The following is a 17,509-nucleotide window of genomic DNA, read 5'->3' on the forward strand; positions in this document are numbered from 1 at the left end:
AGATAAGGTGTTAGAGCACTGGAGGCCGGATATAGTAGCGTTTAAGAGGCACAAGCAAAAGCGCCTAATAGTTGACGTGGCAATGCCAGATCAATATATCATGAAAGAATGAGAAAAGATAGACAAATATGGAGACCTGAAAATTGAGGTCGCCAAGATATAGCAGCTACGAGAGTCGAAGGTAAAGGTCGGTCTTGTTGTCATCGGAACATTGGGTTCAATAGCGCCGAAACTGAAGAAGCGTCTAGACACTTCAGAAATACCTTACTATCTTGGTGTATTGCAAAAATCGGCTTTTTCTTGGAACTGTACGCATATTGCGTGAAGTACTGTCTGTCTGAGATCCTTGTGACATGACACACAGCACAAATCCTCGGTAGACACAATATCATCAATCTACAACAGCATAATATTGGATAACGCGCGACGTCTTCAACAACAATGATAATAATAATGGCGACAATAATAATTTATAACACAAAAACAGAGTCATAAATATATAGATTTATAAGAAGAAGCGGTCTGTCGATGAAATCGCCAGTTTTCAACCAGTAAATTAATTATTTTTAACTCCAGGAAGGATAAAAGGTGAGATAAAACCCCATTTCGAAGGGACGTAACTGCATATATAAGATGATTTCTTCATATCTCTACAAGTGTTTAGTTACGTCCCCTTTACCAGAATTCAAATACTGCAGTGGTAATATTTACTTATTTTAAAGGTGGTTCGCTAGCAAAGCCACTAGCACGCTGGACAAAATGCTTTGTGACATTTCGTCTGTCTTCACGTTCTGAGTTCAAATTCCGCCAAGATCGACTTTGCCTTTTATCCTTTGGAGGTCGATAAAATATCTACCAATTAAACACTTGGGTCGATGTACTCGATTTGCCCATTCCCCCAAATTGCTGGCCTTATGCCAAAACGTGAAATCGATATTTATTTATTTATTTAAGGCGGCGTGTTGGTAGAATCGTTAGCATCGTGGGTATGGCTTGAGCGAGGTGATTTGAAGCATACCACCGAAAGCCTGATCACTGCTGCACAAGGCCAGGCTCTCGCTACCAAGTCAGTAAAATATAACATCTATAAAAACTTCTGATACCCAGGAATGCAAACTCTGTGGAAAGAGTGGGGAAAATGTGACCCACTTGGTAAATGGATGTGAGAGCCTTGCACAAAAAGAATACAAGCACTGCCACGATAAAGTGTTTGTGTATCTTCATTGGCTCTTATGCCGTAAATACCAATATGAAGTAACAGAGAACTGGTATGAGCATGTACGAAGTAAAGTTATGCAGGAGGATGGAAATGTAACGATACTCTGGGACTATGATTTTCAGACGGATCGTTTAATCGAACACCGTCGGCTGGATATTTCCATATTGGGTAAGAGAGACAAATACTGTCAGATCATTGATGCAGCCATACCAAATGACATGAATTTTTTTAGTAAAGAGGTTGAAACAATCACCAAGTACTCCGAATTGAAAGTGGAAATGGCAAGACTGTATGGAATGCGAGAGGGTAATGTAAAAGTGATACCAGTGGTGATCGGAGCGTTGGGCTCAATATCATTGAAACTTCAAGACTTCTTAAGGTAACTGGAAAGCCCATGCAAGATTGATGTTTTGCAAAAGCAACCTTATTGGGCACAGCGAACATCTTAAGGAAAGTATTATCTGTCTAAGGTCCTTGTGGTGACTTGGCAGATGACTAAAGACTCCGGTGCATTTTTACCTACACTGCGTTACGAAGGAATAATAATAATAATGATGATGATGATGATGATGATGATGATGATGATAATTCTTTCTACTAAAAACACGAAGCCAGCAATTTAGGGAGAGAGGCTAAGTTGAATACATCGACCCCAGTGATCAAATGGTACTTATTTTATCGATCTCGAAAGCATGAAAGACAAAGTCGACCTCAACGAAATTTGAACTCAGAACGTACAAACGGACGAAATGCGGCAGCGCATTTTGTTGGGTGTACTAATAATTCTGCGTCTGCCTTAATAATAATAATTCATATGATAATCTGCTCGTTCGTTCGCCCGTTATACTTGAGTAAGAGAAGTGGAGTAAAAGTGAGAGAGAAAAGAGGGAGGGAGAAAAGAGGGCGAGAGAAAAGAGGGAGAAAGAAAAGGAGAGAAAAGAGAGAGAAAAGTGTTAACGCCGTGCGGTAGGGTGGGGAGGGAAGGATAAAGAGAAAGAGATATGTTTATGATACAATATTTAGCAGAGGGCGATGTTCTGGTGATGAAAGGCAGACAGAAAGAGATGGACAGTGTAGGCAGTTACATTGAGAGAGAGAGAGAGAGAGAGAGAGAGAGAGAGAGAGAGAGAGAGAGAGAGAGAGAGAGAAAAGAGAGAGAAAGAGAGAGAGAGAGCGGGAGGGAGGGAGAGAGAGAGAGCGGGAGGGAGGGAGAGAGAGAGAGCGGGAGGGAGGGAGAGAGAGAGAGCGGGAGGGAGGGAGAGAGAGAGAGCGGGAGGGAGGGAGAGAGAGATATGAAAAGGAGAATTACATGATTAAAAAGTTTGTTGAAAAGGTAGACAGAAAGACAGAAATATAAAATGCTTAGGTGAGGGAAATTTTAAGATCATATACTACATTGTGACTGGAAGTGAAGTAACCAAGTAAAATAAAAATAAAAATAAAAATCATCCTTTCTTTCTTAAATAGCTTCTCTCAATCCTTTTCGTTCTGTAGAATTTCCCCAGAACCAGTTGAAGACACACAAGATGTCGAAATATCGTTTACTAGATAACAAGGGCACTCTTCTTTTAATTTTGACTCTATATCTTCAGGAGGAGTTTCCTCAATCCTTTCTATATTATTATTATTATTATTATTATTATTATTATTATTATTATTATTATTATTATTATTATTATTATTATTATTATTTTATGTTTGACTTTTGTTTTGCATTTGTACAAGTTGGATCCAAGTCTCACCCAGAGACCTCAAGAGACAACAAGTTAGAAGTTCATGTAGGTGTTATGCCTAGGGTACCATATATTTGGATTTGTACAGTTTTGTTCAAGTGAATGTTTAAGAAACCATAAGAAAATTATGTGTTTGCTTTAAAATTTGAGATCACATAGACAGTATTTTACGTAGGATATGGGCAGTTCCCATGAGCACTATCTTTTGAACTTCAGCCATTTTGGGGTTTCCTGGAATCTGATCTAGGTAGTAATCAGCCCGTTTCGCTGTCATTCCCAGGGCACCTATGACAATAGGTATTGTTTTCGTCTTCAGATTCCACATTTTGCTAATTTCTATTTAAGGCGACGAGCTGGTAGAATCGTTGGCACTCTGGGCGCAAAATTCTTAACGGCATTTCGTCCATCTTTACGTTCTGAGTTCAAATTCCGCCGAAGTCGATTTTACCTTTAATCCTTTTGGGGGGGGGGGGGGTCGATAAATTAAATACCAGTTAAACACTGGGAGTACCATGGCCATGTTTGGAGAGGAATTCTTTGGTGTTTAAACAATTCACCTTTGGAAATATGGGTGTTTCATTCAACATCCTTAAACAACCCTTATTCAGGGACTACTACTACTACTACTACTACTACTACTACTACTACTACTACTACTACTAATAACAACAACAACAACAATAATAACAATCCTTTCTGTTATAGGCACAAGGCCAGGAATTTGTGGGGAGGGCAAAGTCGATCACATCGACCACAGTACTCAGCTGGTACTTAATTTATCGACCCCGAATGGATGAAAGCCAAAGCTGACCTCGGCGGAATTTGAACTCACAAAGTAAAAACAGACGAAATAGCAGTAAGCTAACGATTCTGCCAGCTCGCCGCCTTTAATAATTATACCACCACCACCACCACCACTACTACTACTACTACTACTACTACTACTACTACTACTACTACTACTACTACTACTACTAATAATAATAATAATAATTGAAAGCATTCCGACGGAGTCAAACAATTTAGTGATAACATCAAAATGGAAGTTGGGCTCGATAAATATGTCAATGTTACATTTACCAAGGGAAAACTTAACAAGCATACAACACCATTCATGACAGCGATACCGAAATAAAAGGACAGTTATAAGTATTTCGGAGAATGTGAAAGAGATGGAGTTAAACACTCACTAATGAGAGAAAAAAAAAGAAATGAGTGCTACCGAAGAGTAGTTGAATGCCAGACACAAAATTGAGGCCATAAACATATTGGACAAGCCTGTGATCAAATATAGCTTCAATATTATAAACTGATCCTTTTCTGAGTGCAACAAAGCTGATGTCAAGATACGAAAACTGGTAACAATGCATCATATGCATTATACAAAAGGAGACACAGATGGAATAGAAGTCCCAAGAGAAGAAGATGGTGGAATGGTGGTTAATACAATCACAACTGTCATTCAAAATTGCAACCATGAGACGTTTTGCCTAAATGTTAGAAGCAAACGACTGGATTCTGAAGCTGGTTCTGAAACATGAAAATACCAAAAAATTGTACTCAGTGGTGGAAAACACGAAAATATACCTCGGAGGAATGCAACCAAAACGGACCCGTAGCCGAAGAAAATCTGTCCTCAATCTGCATTAATTGTTTAGCAATTGGGTTGCCTGAACCTATTGGAGTTGACCATCATGAAGACCTCGATCACTCAGCCATTGCAGCACTTATTGATGAACAGAGACTGATTGCTAATGCTGTGCTTGAATCTGTTGATAGGAAGAAGAAAAGTGAGGTGCCCAACCACTTCTGTTTCTATGTAGATGCACATGGAGGTTGTGGTAATACTTATATGTTTAATACCATAATTTCTTATCTGCGAAGGAACAACTGCAACGTGTGCAGTGGTGCTTGGACAGGCATTAACTCTACACTACTGTTAGGTGGAAAGACTATCTATAGTTTGTTCAAGTTGCTTGTCCCAATCACGGAGGCCAGCGTTTGTAATGTACCAGCTACTTCAGACTATGCAAATCATTTATGAAACCTGGATTTGATCATCTTGGATGAAGCTTCTATGATCCCTTCATTTGCTCATCATGTTATTGATAAAGCTTTACGAGATACCATTGGAATTGCTGCTGTTTTTGGTGGTAAAGTCGTGCTATTGTGGGAAGACTTTAAGTAAGTCCTACCCATATTGCCAAGAGGAACTTGTGAGGCAATTATTGAAATCTGTATTAGGCTCAATGGAAAAACCAAGATCAAGGCAATGAACGCATGGGCTGTTTCCTTAATGCGATATGGCACAGGTGTTGTTAGGTGGACAAAGAACGAGCTTGAGGAAATGGATAGGAAAACCAGAAAAGTGATGATAATTAACGATACTGACAAGCTGTATGTGCCTAGGAATAGGAGAGGGAGAGGCCTCATAAGATGTAAGATCCGTGTAGTCAACGAGAAGAACAGTCTAGGATGGTACATCAAACAGCAGAGTGATTCTTTACTGCCGCTGTTAGAATTAACAATACAATACCTACCGAAAATGTGATGCACCCACAAACATTTAAGAAACAAGATGAAGAATGAATAAACAATTGGAGAATGAAATCATTGCATGGGCAATACTTCAGAGAAATCGAAGGAAAAGTCAAGGCCAACACTTGGAGATGGCTAAGAAAAAGTGATCTGAAAGGATGCACTGAGACATTGATATGCAGCACCCAGGAACAAGCTCTGAGAACTAATTACACCAAGTTCCAGATAGATACGAGTAGTGAATCGCCTCTTTGTAGGATATGTGGTAGCAAAAACGACCCAAAAGCACTACAAAAGGAAACACGATAACGTGGCTAAGTTTGTCCACTGGAGGCTATGTGAAAAGTACGGCCTGGATAGAGCACGGAAATAGTACGAACATGAACCAGAAAAAGTCACCAAGAACAAGGAATATAAGATGCTGTGAGATTTTACAACCCAATGTGACTCCCTAATCGATGCTCGGAGACCGGATATTGGTGTGCTAGATAAAGGGGAAAAGGAAACCAAAATTATAGATATTGCAATACCTGGGGGGATGTACGCATAAGTGATAAAGAAAAGTGATAAAGAAAAGATTGAAAAATACAGACTACTAAAAGACGAAATTGCAAGAATGTGGACTATGAAGAGAGTGTCTGTCATTCCAGTAGCTGTAGGGGGCACTCGGAGCACTAACAACCAAGCTCAAGAAATATGTTAGCGAAATTGGAATTGACATGAGAGCATAGCAAGCCAAAAAGAAAAAAAAAATGATAAAACTGCTCTGCTGGGGACAGCTAGGATTTTGATATTGGTACTTAGATGTTGAATGTCTCTCCCACAATAATTAACAAACAACCAAGTATGAAAGCTTATAATGTGCGGAAAGAGACCCTGTGAGACCTCTGACAGCAGGCTGCTGTCCGCTCTCACAGAATCAACTAAAGCAAACGAGATGAATGCTTTGAGAAGTAAAACAACAACATTAATCCTTTCTACTAAAGGCACAAGGCCTGTAATTTTTGGTGAGGGGACTAGTTGATTTCATCGACCCCAGTGTTTCACTAGTACTTAATTTATCGATCCCGAGAGGATGAAAGGCAAAGTCAGCCTCAGCGGAATTAGATCTCAGAACGTAAAGGCGGATGAAATGATGCTCAGCATTATGCCAGTTCGCCACCTTCTTTTGAAAAGGATAACATCAGCTTGAACTTTTCCAGTGATACAATTAACAAGAATAGCAACAACAACAGCAACAACAACAGAAAAAGCCACAGCAAAGCCTGCACACATACCAACACATTTGCCAAATGAAAATATTGGAGCAAAACCTCAGTCGAGCAACAAAGATAAAGCAGACCCCCGCCTATTACAAACAGGTATTAGATATGAAACACTTGGCTGAACAAAAATTTGCTAAGCAGAGTCATGTAACCAGAAGAAGCATCTCCGTCAGAGTTCTTTTTTTTTTAATATAAGAGCGAGAGATAAGAATGTCATGGTTCTCTGCATCACCAGAACTGATTTTTCAAGAAACATTTGAAGGTAGCCATTGTGGATGTGTGTCGCGATATCTTCTCTGTCGGTTGGAGTAGGGCTTTGTCTAAAAGCTGAGGACAAGGTAAAGAAGCAAGCTGATGACTCTTGAAGACCACAAAGCTATTCCAGTGATGAGCCCTATAGAGGCTGTGGAAGAAAAGGTCATGAGACTGATGCAAAATCGAAGGCTAAGAGGTTGCACGCATGGCCGTAAGAGCCGCTTGAGAGAATTGTACGTGGAAGGACTTCAAAAACAGAGAAAAAGGGAACCATGAAGATGGTAGTGAAAAAAATGGAAGACGACGAAAGTTACTGTTTTTAGGGTACTGCTGGGCGCAGCACCGAGGATGATGGAAAATCATGCCTCATTCACAATCTCAGATGTCGATGATAAAGAAGATGACGACCTGTAAACTGAGGATTCTATCCTCAGTAATACTACTACCTCGGCCTGAAATGATGGAGAGAATACGGAGGATGAGCAGAGCATCATACAATCAGGAACACTGGAAACAAAAATGGAACAGAAATAATAATAAGGATGAGCCCTGACAGAAAGCATGTTAAACAAATAAAGAGAACACACTCAGGATGACAACATTCAGGATCGTACGAATACAAAGCAATTCCTTGCGCTAAGAAGGTGCACTGGACAGCACTTCCTCCTTACTATTCAATGGTGCACCCTCAGATTTACAGTGGTACACTTATTTCGAAACTTCACTTAAGCATTAGTGCCCACGCAGAATATTCTGAAGCATCCTCGGGTACTAAAGTCTGACGACAGGTCTGCTTTCTGAGCAAAAGTGAACGTTTGAAGGTTGATTCTAATGGCGATCTACGGCTGATGGGGAAGAAATAGGGCAGCTCAAAGGAGAATATTGGTGAAGACTACACCAATGGCCTATCATACCATGAAACTAATATTCCGGTAGGTGTTGGTTACTCTAAACAACATTTAACAAAATATTCCTGCATCGAATAAACATTAACTAGACATGTTAATGTAAAAGTTACGTTTGCCAAAGTTCTTAGTTTCGTTTGGCAAACCTCACATTCATGAGATTTCAAATACTTAATGTGTAACTAATTTTGGTTTTTCCTGCTTGGTGTTAGGATTTTTATGCCATAATTTTCCTTGTAATTCCGAGAAGAGTTTTTGTTTGTTGGCACTCCGTCGCTTACAACGTCGAGGGTTCCAGTTGATCCGATAAACGGAACAGCCTGCTCGTGAAATTAACGTGCAAGTGGCTGAGCACTCCACAGACACGTGTACCCTTAACGTAGTTCTCGGGGATTTTCAGCGTGACAAGGCTGGCCCTTTGAATTACAGGCACAACAGAAACAGGAAGTAAGAGTGAGAGAAAGTTGTGGTGAAAGAGTACAGCAGGGTTCGCCACCATCCCCTGCTGGAGCCTCGTGGAGCTTTAGGTGTTTTCGCTCAATAAACACTCACAACGCCCGGTCTGGGAATCGAAACCGCGATCCTATGACTGTGAGTCCGCTGCCCTAACCACTGGGCCATTGCGCCTCCACCCTGAAAAAGAGTGACCCCCGCCCAAAAAAACAAAAAACAAAGAAAAAACAATTTTATGCGTGGAGTGGGAAGAAGTCTGTTTATCTCTAATTTTAGAGATAAATGCGTTTGTTTATCGTGTGGCGGTATTGTTGCATTATCAGAAAGAAAAAAGAAATACTGAATGTTACCTTTAGTCTAACCACAGAGTTTTAATAACTACTTACTCAAATCTAAAATAAACGCACAAAAACAAATCAACTAAAATTAAATCTATTTAGCGTCCTGTTTTTATTAGAAACGTGGTAAAAACTCTTGTTGCTTCTTTTAAAATGATTTGCTCACCAAAAAGAATAAAGAAAAAATTCCTGGAGAGTGAGATGTTAAACGATACTCTTCTGGATATTGATGATTCCATGTATTTTACGAATTTTCTAACAAACATAAGAATATGTTAGTAATACAATACTTGAAGTTAAATATAGCAGTGTTACGAGTTGAATTCATGAAATGTCGAGTAACATGTAAAATCGGTTTCTGTGCAAGTTGATGAGTAAATAGATGTAGCAGTCTCATAGCCTTTCTTTCCGCTCCTTTCACGGAGCTCAGCTCTGGAAGAGCTGTAATTAGATTGGTATTTAGTGATTTCACTACGAAAGAAGAGCAAGCAAAATATTACCTATGAAAGGGAAAACAACAGGTATAGTTATTTACAACATACTCAAGCCACAGGTTTCCCTCATGTTACGGAAACGATGTACTCTGGGAAATCGTACTAGATTGTGGTGTTCTATAGCGCGAAACTCAAGTCGACATTGAAGTCAGTGAAGCAAAAATCGAAAAGGAAATGCATTTCACGTTACGGAATGTCATGTTACAGAATGTCACGTAACAGCATGATTTTCATCGACGCAGCACTTCCGTAAAGAGTGGGCTACTAAACAAGGTAACTGGTAGAGGCACCAGTAAGGATTTGTAGTATCAAATTTTACTATGTCCTATATTTCATGTACTCAACTACTTACTTTGTGTTTCGTTCTAAAATGGCTGCAGGTGATAACACTAAGCAGATTTGTTGTTGGCACTCCGTTGCTTACGACGACGAGGGTTCCAGTTGATCCGATCAACGGAACAGCCTGCTCGTGAAACTAACGTTCAAGTGGCTGAGCACTCCACAGACACGTGTACCCTTAACGTAGTTCTCGGAGATATTCAGCGTGACACAGTGTGACAAGGCTGACCCTTTGACTTACAGGCACAACAGAAACAGGAAGTAAGAGTGAGAGAAAGTTGTACAATACAGCAGGGTTCGCCACCATCCCCTGCCGGAGCCTCGTGGAGCTTTAGGTGTTTTCGCTCAATATACACTCACAACGTCCGGTCTGGGAATCGAAACCGCGATCCTATGACTGTGAGTCCGCTACCCTAACCACTGGGCCATTGCGCCTCCACACTAAGCAGATTTATATATGAAGTAAAAGAAAAATTATATATGTAGTTTAATTGTTTAACAAAAAAATAATTGATAATTGAGTACATAAAAGCAGCAACAATGATCTGTAGGCTTTTGCATACCCAATCTCGATATTGATGGATTTCAAGCGGGTAAACTAACATGGTTTGTTTACAGTGCCAAGTTAAAGCAGCTGTTGCTTGCCGATAAAAATGGACAGTTGAAAAAGTGCGAAAATATCAGAAAATCGCCGACCTTGCAAGGAACGTTAAACATACTGAAGTGTCTACTCTTGGTTCACAAGTCATTTGTTCATATCACCGATTATTATGAGAGTGACAGCTGCTAGAATCGAATGTTCGACATTTTGAATGGTTAATTTCCCGGAACCGACTTTATGCTCTGTCTCGTCAGTTTCTGTGGACGTGTTGTATGTAGCAGAAACATATTGCATATTCGCTGTTGTTCTTCTTCCCCAAGTTAGCCCCGATCGAGCATACCACTTGCGACCATTTCGTTTTTTTTTTTCTTATGTGCAAGGAATCCATGTGCGGAAAAGATATTTTGCCAGGAAATATCTTTCTCATCGAAGGTCGGCGATTGTCGTACGCTGAAGAAGGGAAATTACCCTGAAACTCGAGTCCGTACGTATCGCAGATCAAGATGGGAAAGATAACTTCCCTTGGCAAATATAGACAGGACACAGATGTATGTCGATAGCCAGCTGGAGGAGATGTTCTCCTGGGGCTAAAAGCAACAGTAACATCCACCCTTAGGGGTCAACCACATTTAAGTGGCAAATATACTTCACTTTATCGTGCAGTTACTGTTAATACCTCGTTCAGCGATTTAACATTGCATATAAAAAAGAATTTTCCCCAATATTATCCGACTTCCTCCTCTAGATGTTTGCAGCAGACTCCTCTCAAAAGATGAGGGCTTGGGTATGTGGTAAGAAGCTTGCTTCCCAATCACATGGTTCCGGGTTCAGTCCCGCTGCGTGGCACCTTGGACAAGTGTTTTCTACTGTACGTAGCCTCGGGCCGGCCAAAACCTTATAAAAACAATAAGTGTGTGAATCTGAGAAGGGAATATGTTGAATAAAATCATAATTAACTGATCCTCCTGTATTTTCTTTTACCTAAAGGCAGGAACTTTTCAGCAGCCCTTCGTACACACACACACACACACACACACACACACACACACACACACACACACACACACACACACACAAGTAAGCACATAAGTGCAAAACAAGGTGGAAAAATAGTACTCGAATATCAAAGGTAGAGTAATATACTTTTTTTTATTAAAGCTGCAAAATTATCACAGAACTGTTACTCAGAATTTCACGTTCCCGTTCGTCGGACAGTTCTCAGTTATCAGTTTATATATATATATATATATATATATATATATATATATATATATATATATATATATATATATATATATATATATAAAATATATAGTTTTAGGGAAAATAACCAATTTTCAAGAACTCATCGATGAAAATCCACTATCACATATAGAAAAATTAATAATTAAAAGCACAATAAATGAGTATAATATAAAGTAAAGTAAATATCATAAGATAAATATAATAAAAAGATTACACGTGTTTCATAACCAATTTTCAAATAGAAAAGAAATTTAAATCGATTAAAATCAATTGAAATTATCGAAAATAAGTTCTATTCAAAAATATAGCTACTCGTCAGATCGTAAGTAGAACATAATTAGATATATATCTCAACCAACAATAAGTACCAAATGAATTAATATGAAATACTTATATAAAGATAGAAAAATTATTTAAAAAATATATATATATATATATATATATCGTCTTTTTAGATAAGCAAAAATCCGGAGAAGAAACACACTCTAAGAAGCAGTTATCTATGTTTATTACTGGTGAAGGCCGGTTTATAGGGCCACCTTGGATTTCTCGCCATAAAGCGTACCTTTATGGCTTATCATCAGACCCTAAGACTCGTTGGCCTATGGCCTCTTTAAAAAAAGATATGGCGCGGTTCCGCATAATAGCGATAATAGCGGTATTAGCGATAATTACATCACAGCCGGAAATTGATTGCTGATGAGAGTGGAAGATAACCCTCTACTTTTTACCCTCATAGCCGACAGATGGCGTAGTTGAAGGAGGACGACACAGCCTGAAGCTGATGACCAGCAGCAAAGGGAGATAATCCTCATTGTTTATATCTGTATCGTTTCCCCCTCCATATTCTTTTAAAGAGGCCATAGGCCAACAGGTTTTAGGGTCTGAAGGTTTTAGGGAACCTTTATAGCTAGCGACCCAGGGTAACCCTATAAACCGGCATTCGCCATATATATATATATATATATATATATATATATATATATATATATATATATATATATATATATATAATAGAGATGTGTTCGTATTCACTTTTCACGCAAAAATGGCTTCACCAATTGCTTTCATGTGATGCATGAATAATATGATCTTGGACAAATAATAGCTTGTTCATTTGATTTTTTTTATTAAAAATTATTGAAAATAAAATATTGCTTTTTTATATTACATTTACGTCTTTGAGAGTTCTGAAACTATTTACTTCCGGTGTTCTAGCGTCAGTGACTTAACATATCTCTTTATGTATATCTCTCTATCCTTCTCTCTCTCTCTATCTCTCTCTATCTATCTCTCTCTCTCTTTAACATATCTCTATATCTCTTGTTTTCACTTTCATTTTTCTGACGCTATTCTTTTCACTTTCAGTTTTCATACGCCATTGTTTAACTTCCATGTTATTATTTTCACTGTAAGTCTAAATTTTCAATCACTATTTACAAACAAACAACGACAAATTACTGACAGAAAGATATTCACAAATACTGATGTAAGTAACTTCATAATTTGCTGACAGAAGTATCTCCATAAATTTCATTTCAATCCGTACGGTTTTGCGTTTTTCTGTTGTCAACGGTTTCTTTCTGATTCCTTCTATACTGGCTCTTTGGTTCACTGAGTGACAAATTTCGCTTCAACCCGTACAATACTTTATTTTCCGTTAAAATTTCTTTTTCACTTTCTGCCCGTCGTATTAAGACACATAATTTCCGTTACCAAGTTATTTTCATTGTTTACTATCTTCTGCACTCGTGTATTTCTGTATACATATTTAACGATGTCTAGAAGGAAAGTGTCAAATCTGTCGGCATAACTACAGATTTCTGTCCCCACGTCCAATTTCGATCATCATAACTTTCAGAAAAATGGATATGTTTTAATAAAAGTTTCTACGAATATGTATTATATCATGTAGATTCCGAATATACAAAATTTTGCGGGATAAGTGTTTTAGGAGGGGGTGGGAAGTTTCTGAAAATTCACCAGTGTCCACTTCAATTCGTCTTCATTTCAAGAAAATAGATATTTCTTAATGAAATTCTCTACAAATATACCTCGGTCTATGTAGATTCCGAGGACATAGGAATTTTGGGGAAAACTATTGGGGGTTACTTTTGAGAACCGTTCCCCACTCGGGGGTGTTTCGGAACAAGTCGTCCATATTTGTTTCATCTTCTCCGTTCCGTGCGTTTGTACATCTGTAGATTTCTACTGAAGCAACAAACAGGCAATGAAGGCAAATGTAGCCTTCACCAGTAAACTTCTTATGTTAAAAGTAACATCTAAAGGTCTGGTACACAGGATTATGTTATTATGACGACTTATCTGGATCTAGTCTTTCTCAGTGAATATATATATATATATATATATATATATATATATATATATATATTTGCTTGTGCGTGTGTTTGTCCCCTACCACCGCTTGACAACTGGTGTAAGGGGTATTTACGTCTTCGTAACTTAGTGGTTTGGCAAAAAGTGTCCAATAGAATAAGTACAAGGCTTAAAAAAAAGTACTGGAGTCGATTCATTCAACTAAAAATTCTTCCCCAGCATGACCTCAGTCTCACGATTGAAACAAGTAAAAGATAAAAGAATTCCTTCCTTGTTAAACATTTAGTTCATTTACTAACATATGACTTTCTATCTGTTGCATACACGTTGAATCATAATAAACCATCTTGGTCCTTAATATTTTAATGTGCATGCTAGCCCGTGCAATGTTGGCAATAGGCCTATGCCATTTTAACTAATGACAGAATGAGGTGAGGGAGGCAGATACGTAAGTCCTCTTTCGACTGGTGACCTCGTTTCAACTTATAATAGGTTCAGACCAGTTGTGAAATGTATGCCCTTATTTCGATTAGTTATAAACCCAGGCCAGATCTAAACGTAAATTTTCTGTGTTCCATTTACAATTGACTCAAAGCAGGTATGAAATGAAGTACTCGATTCAATCTATTCATAGAGTATTTTAGTAATCAAAGCGAAATACCAATGACTTTTATGTGGATTATAGATATACAATGTGCAGAAGTGGGTGTGTGGTAAGTAGCGTGCTAACCAACCACATGGTTCCGGGTTCAGTGTCACTACGTGGCACCTTGGGCAAGTGCCTTCTACTATAGCCTCGGGCTGGGCAAAGCCTTGTGAGTGGATTTGGTAGACGGAAACTGAAAAAAGCCCGTCGTATATATGTATATATATATATATATATATATATATATATATATATATATATATATATATATATATATACCGGAGTAAGCACATGAAATGTGCAACAAGGTGGAAAAAAGAGTACTCAAATACCAGAGGTAGAGTAATATGCTTTATTTAAAAGCAGCAGAAATATAACAAAAAACCGTTAAATTGAGTTTCACGTTCCGATGAACGGGAACGTGAAACTCAGAGTAACGTTTTTTTTGTTATATTTCTGCTGCTTTTAAATTTAAAAAAAAAAAAAAATATATATATATATATATATATATATATATATATATATATATATATATATATATATATATATATATATATATGTATGTATGAATGTATGTATGTATGTATGTTATATATGTGTGTGTTTCTGTGTCCGTGTTTGTCCGCCCCCCACCATCGCTTTACAACAGATGCTGGTGTGTTTACCTCCCCGTAACTTAGCGGTTCGGCAAAGAGAATGATAGAATAAGTACTAGGCTTACAAAGAATAAGTCCTGGGGTCGATTTTCTCGACAAAACGCGGTGCTCCAGCGTGGCCGCAGTCAAAAGACTGAAACAAGTAAAAGAATAAAAGAAAATAGTTGTGTGTGTGTGTGTGTGTGTGTGTGTGTGTGTGTGTGTAGGCATACCGAAAATTAAAAATAACAAAACAATAAAAATCAAAAGGACGCACGCATGGGATGCATTACGTTGGCGCTCAGTAAAGGTACCAAAACGAGTAGGTGTATCATGTTTCGAGTCAAAAGGAGGAGAGAGGAAAGGTCCGGAGAGAAGGGGGGGAAAAAAGGTCCAAGAAAAGCACGTGTGTAGTTACATGGCTGAAGTGACCGGAAATATTCTTTTATTCTTTTATTCTTTTACTAGTTTCAGTCATTTGACTGCAGCCATACTGGGGCAACACCATACTGGGGCAACACCATACTGGAGCAACACCATACTGGGGCAACACCATACTGGAGCAACACCATACTGGGGCAAGAAATCGACCCCAGGACTTAGTCTTTGTAAGTCTAGTACTTATTCTATCGGTCTCTTTGCCGAACCGGTAATTTACAGGGACGTAAACACACCAACATCGGTTGTCAAGTGATGGTGGGGAGACAAACACAGACACAAACACATAGATATATACATATATATATAGTGTATCTATCTATCTATCTATCTATCTATCTATCTATCTATCTATCTATCTATCTATCTATCTATCTATCTATATATATATATATATATATATATATATATATATATATATATATATATATACATATATATGTAGTCCCACGCAGTGGGACTAAACTCGGAATCATGTGGTTGTGATGCAAGCTTTTTACTACACAGCCACTCCTGCTTGTTGCATGATCAGCAACTGAATGTTGCTTGAATTTTCATATATTACAGACTTCAGCGAACTACTGCCATCTCTAGTAGACAAGGTGTGCAGCACTGAGGAAGGACAGAAATAGCTCGAAACCAAGCTGGTCTGCAGGTCCTATCGCTTGAAGGTGGTAGGGTTCGCTCCCCAGCTTGCATGCTTGCAATATATCGGATGTAGGTGGCATCATTAACTTACTAGACGAGATATCCTCTTGGGGTTAAAGAAATCGCAGTAACTCCTGTTCTTACGGAACAGCCACGTTGAAGTGGCGACAAACATTACTTGGCCGTACAGTAACTGCTTTTATCACTTACAGAGACTTTTTAACTAACTGCTTTGCTTGTTGCAAGATCAGCAGCTAGTTATATGTATGTATGTATGTAGTATGTAGTATGTATGTATGAATGAATGTAGATATGTATGTATATTCATACATACCTATATGTGACATTGTAGATGTCACATATGGGTATGTACACTTGTACATTCATACATGCATATTTGTGACATCCGCAAGTCTGTAACTGCCGAAATAATTAAATGTAGTTAATCAAGTCATTGACCTGTATTTTTCTAGTTAACTTCTTAATGCTTACTTTGTTAAACGTGTCAATACTAACTAAACTATTGGCTTACAAGCGAATGGTATCACAGGAATAATTTGTTTCTATAAAACTCAGGAACCGATTTCCATGACCGGACTAGAATTTCGCTCAATGAAATTAATACGAAACAAACACTTTATTCTGCTAGAAATTGTTTCTTGTTATTTTTAAATAGAAGGAATATATTCTTAATTTGGAGCAAATAGCTTACTCTGTTTACACGCGTGTGGGTCGAGATATGAATGCGTGTCTATAATTACTGGCATCTTTTGCGTTACGGAGGCGTTGAGTTCATAAGAATCTTACCGTAACATGTAGTTCTGTAATCCGTAATTTTTTCCATTTGACTCCCATGTAACATAAAAATCAACGAGGAAACTGATTTCGCGTTACAGAAAACAACGTTGCAACAAGTTCCTTTTTTCTTTGCGAGCGTAACAGTTCCGTAATGTGGATGATGCCCGCATACTAATTGCATTTTACGATGTATTTTATTGTAATATGTAATTACAAGAACAGAAAACGAACAGTCAGGAACAGCAGTTTAGAAGGCCAGTCAAATAAATATACATATTGCAGGTGTGGCTATATGGTAAGAAGCTTGCTTCCAACCACGTAGTTCAGGGTTTAATCCCACTGCGTGGTAGCTTGGGCAAGTATCTTCTACTATAGCTTCGGGTCGACCAAAGCCTTGTGACTGAATTTGGTAGACGAAACCGACAGAAGTGCGACATGTGTGTGTGTGTGTGTGTGTTTGCCTGTGTGTGCGTGTGTGTGTCTTTGTCTGTGTGTCTGTGCGTATGTGTGTGTGTCTGTTTTAAAAAGTATCTTTGGATATTTATGCAATAACGTTTTCAATTTAGGAGTGTAAACCGGTTTGACAAGCTCTTTCAGATCTTTCTCTGTTGTTATGAAGAGA

The sequence above is a fragment of the Octopus bimaculoides genome, chromosome 8 (genome assembly GCF_046866305.1).
Source record: "Octopus bimaculoides isolate indiv1 chromosome 8, ASM4686630v1, whole genome shotgun sequence".
In the NCBI taxonomy this organism is placed as follows: Eukaryota; Metazoa; Mollusca; class Cephalopoda; order Octopoda; family Octopodidae; genus Octopus; species Octopus bimaculoides.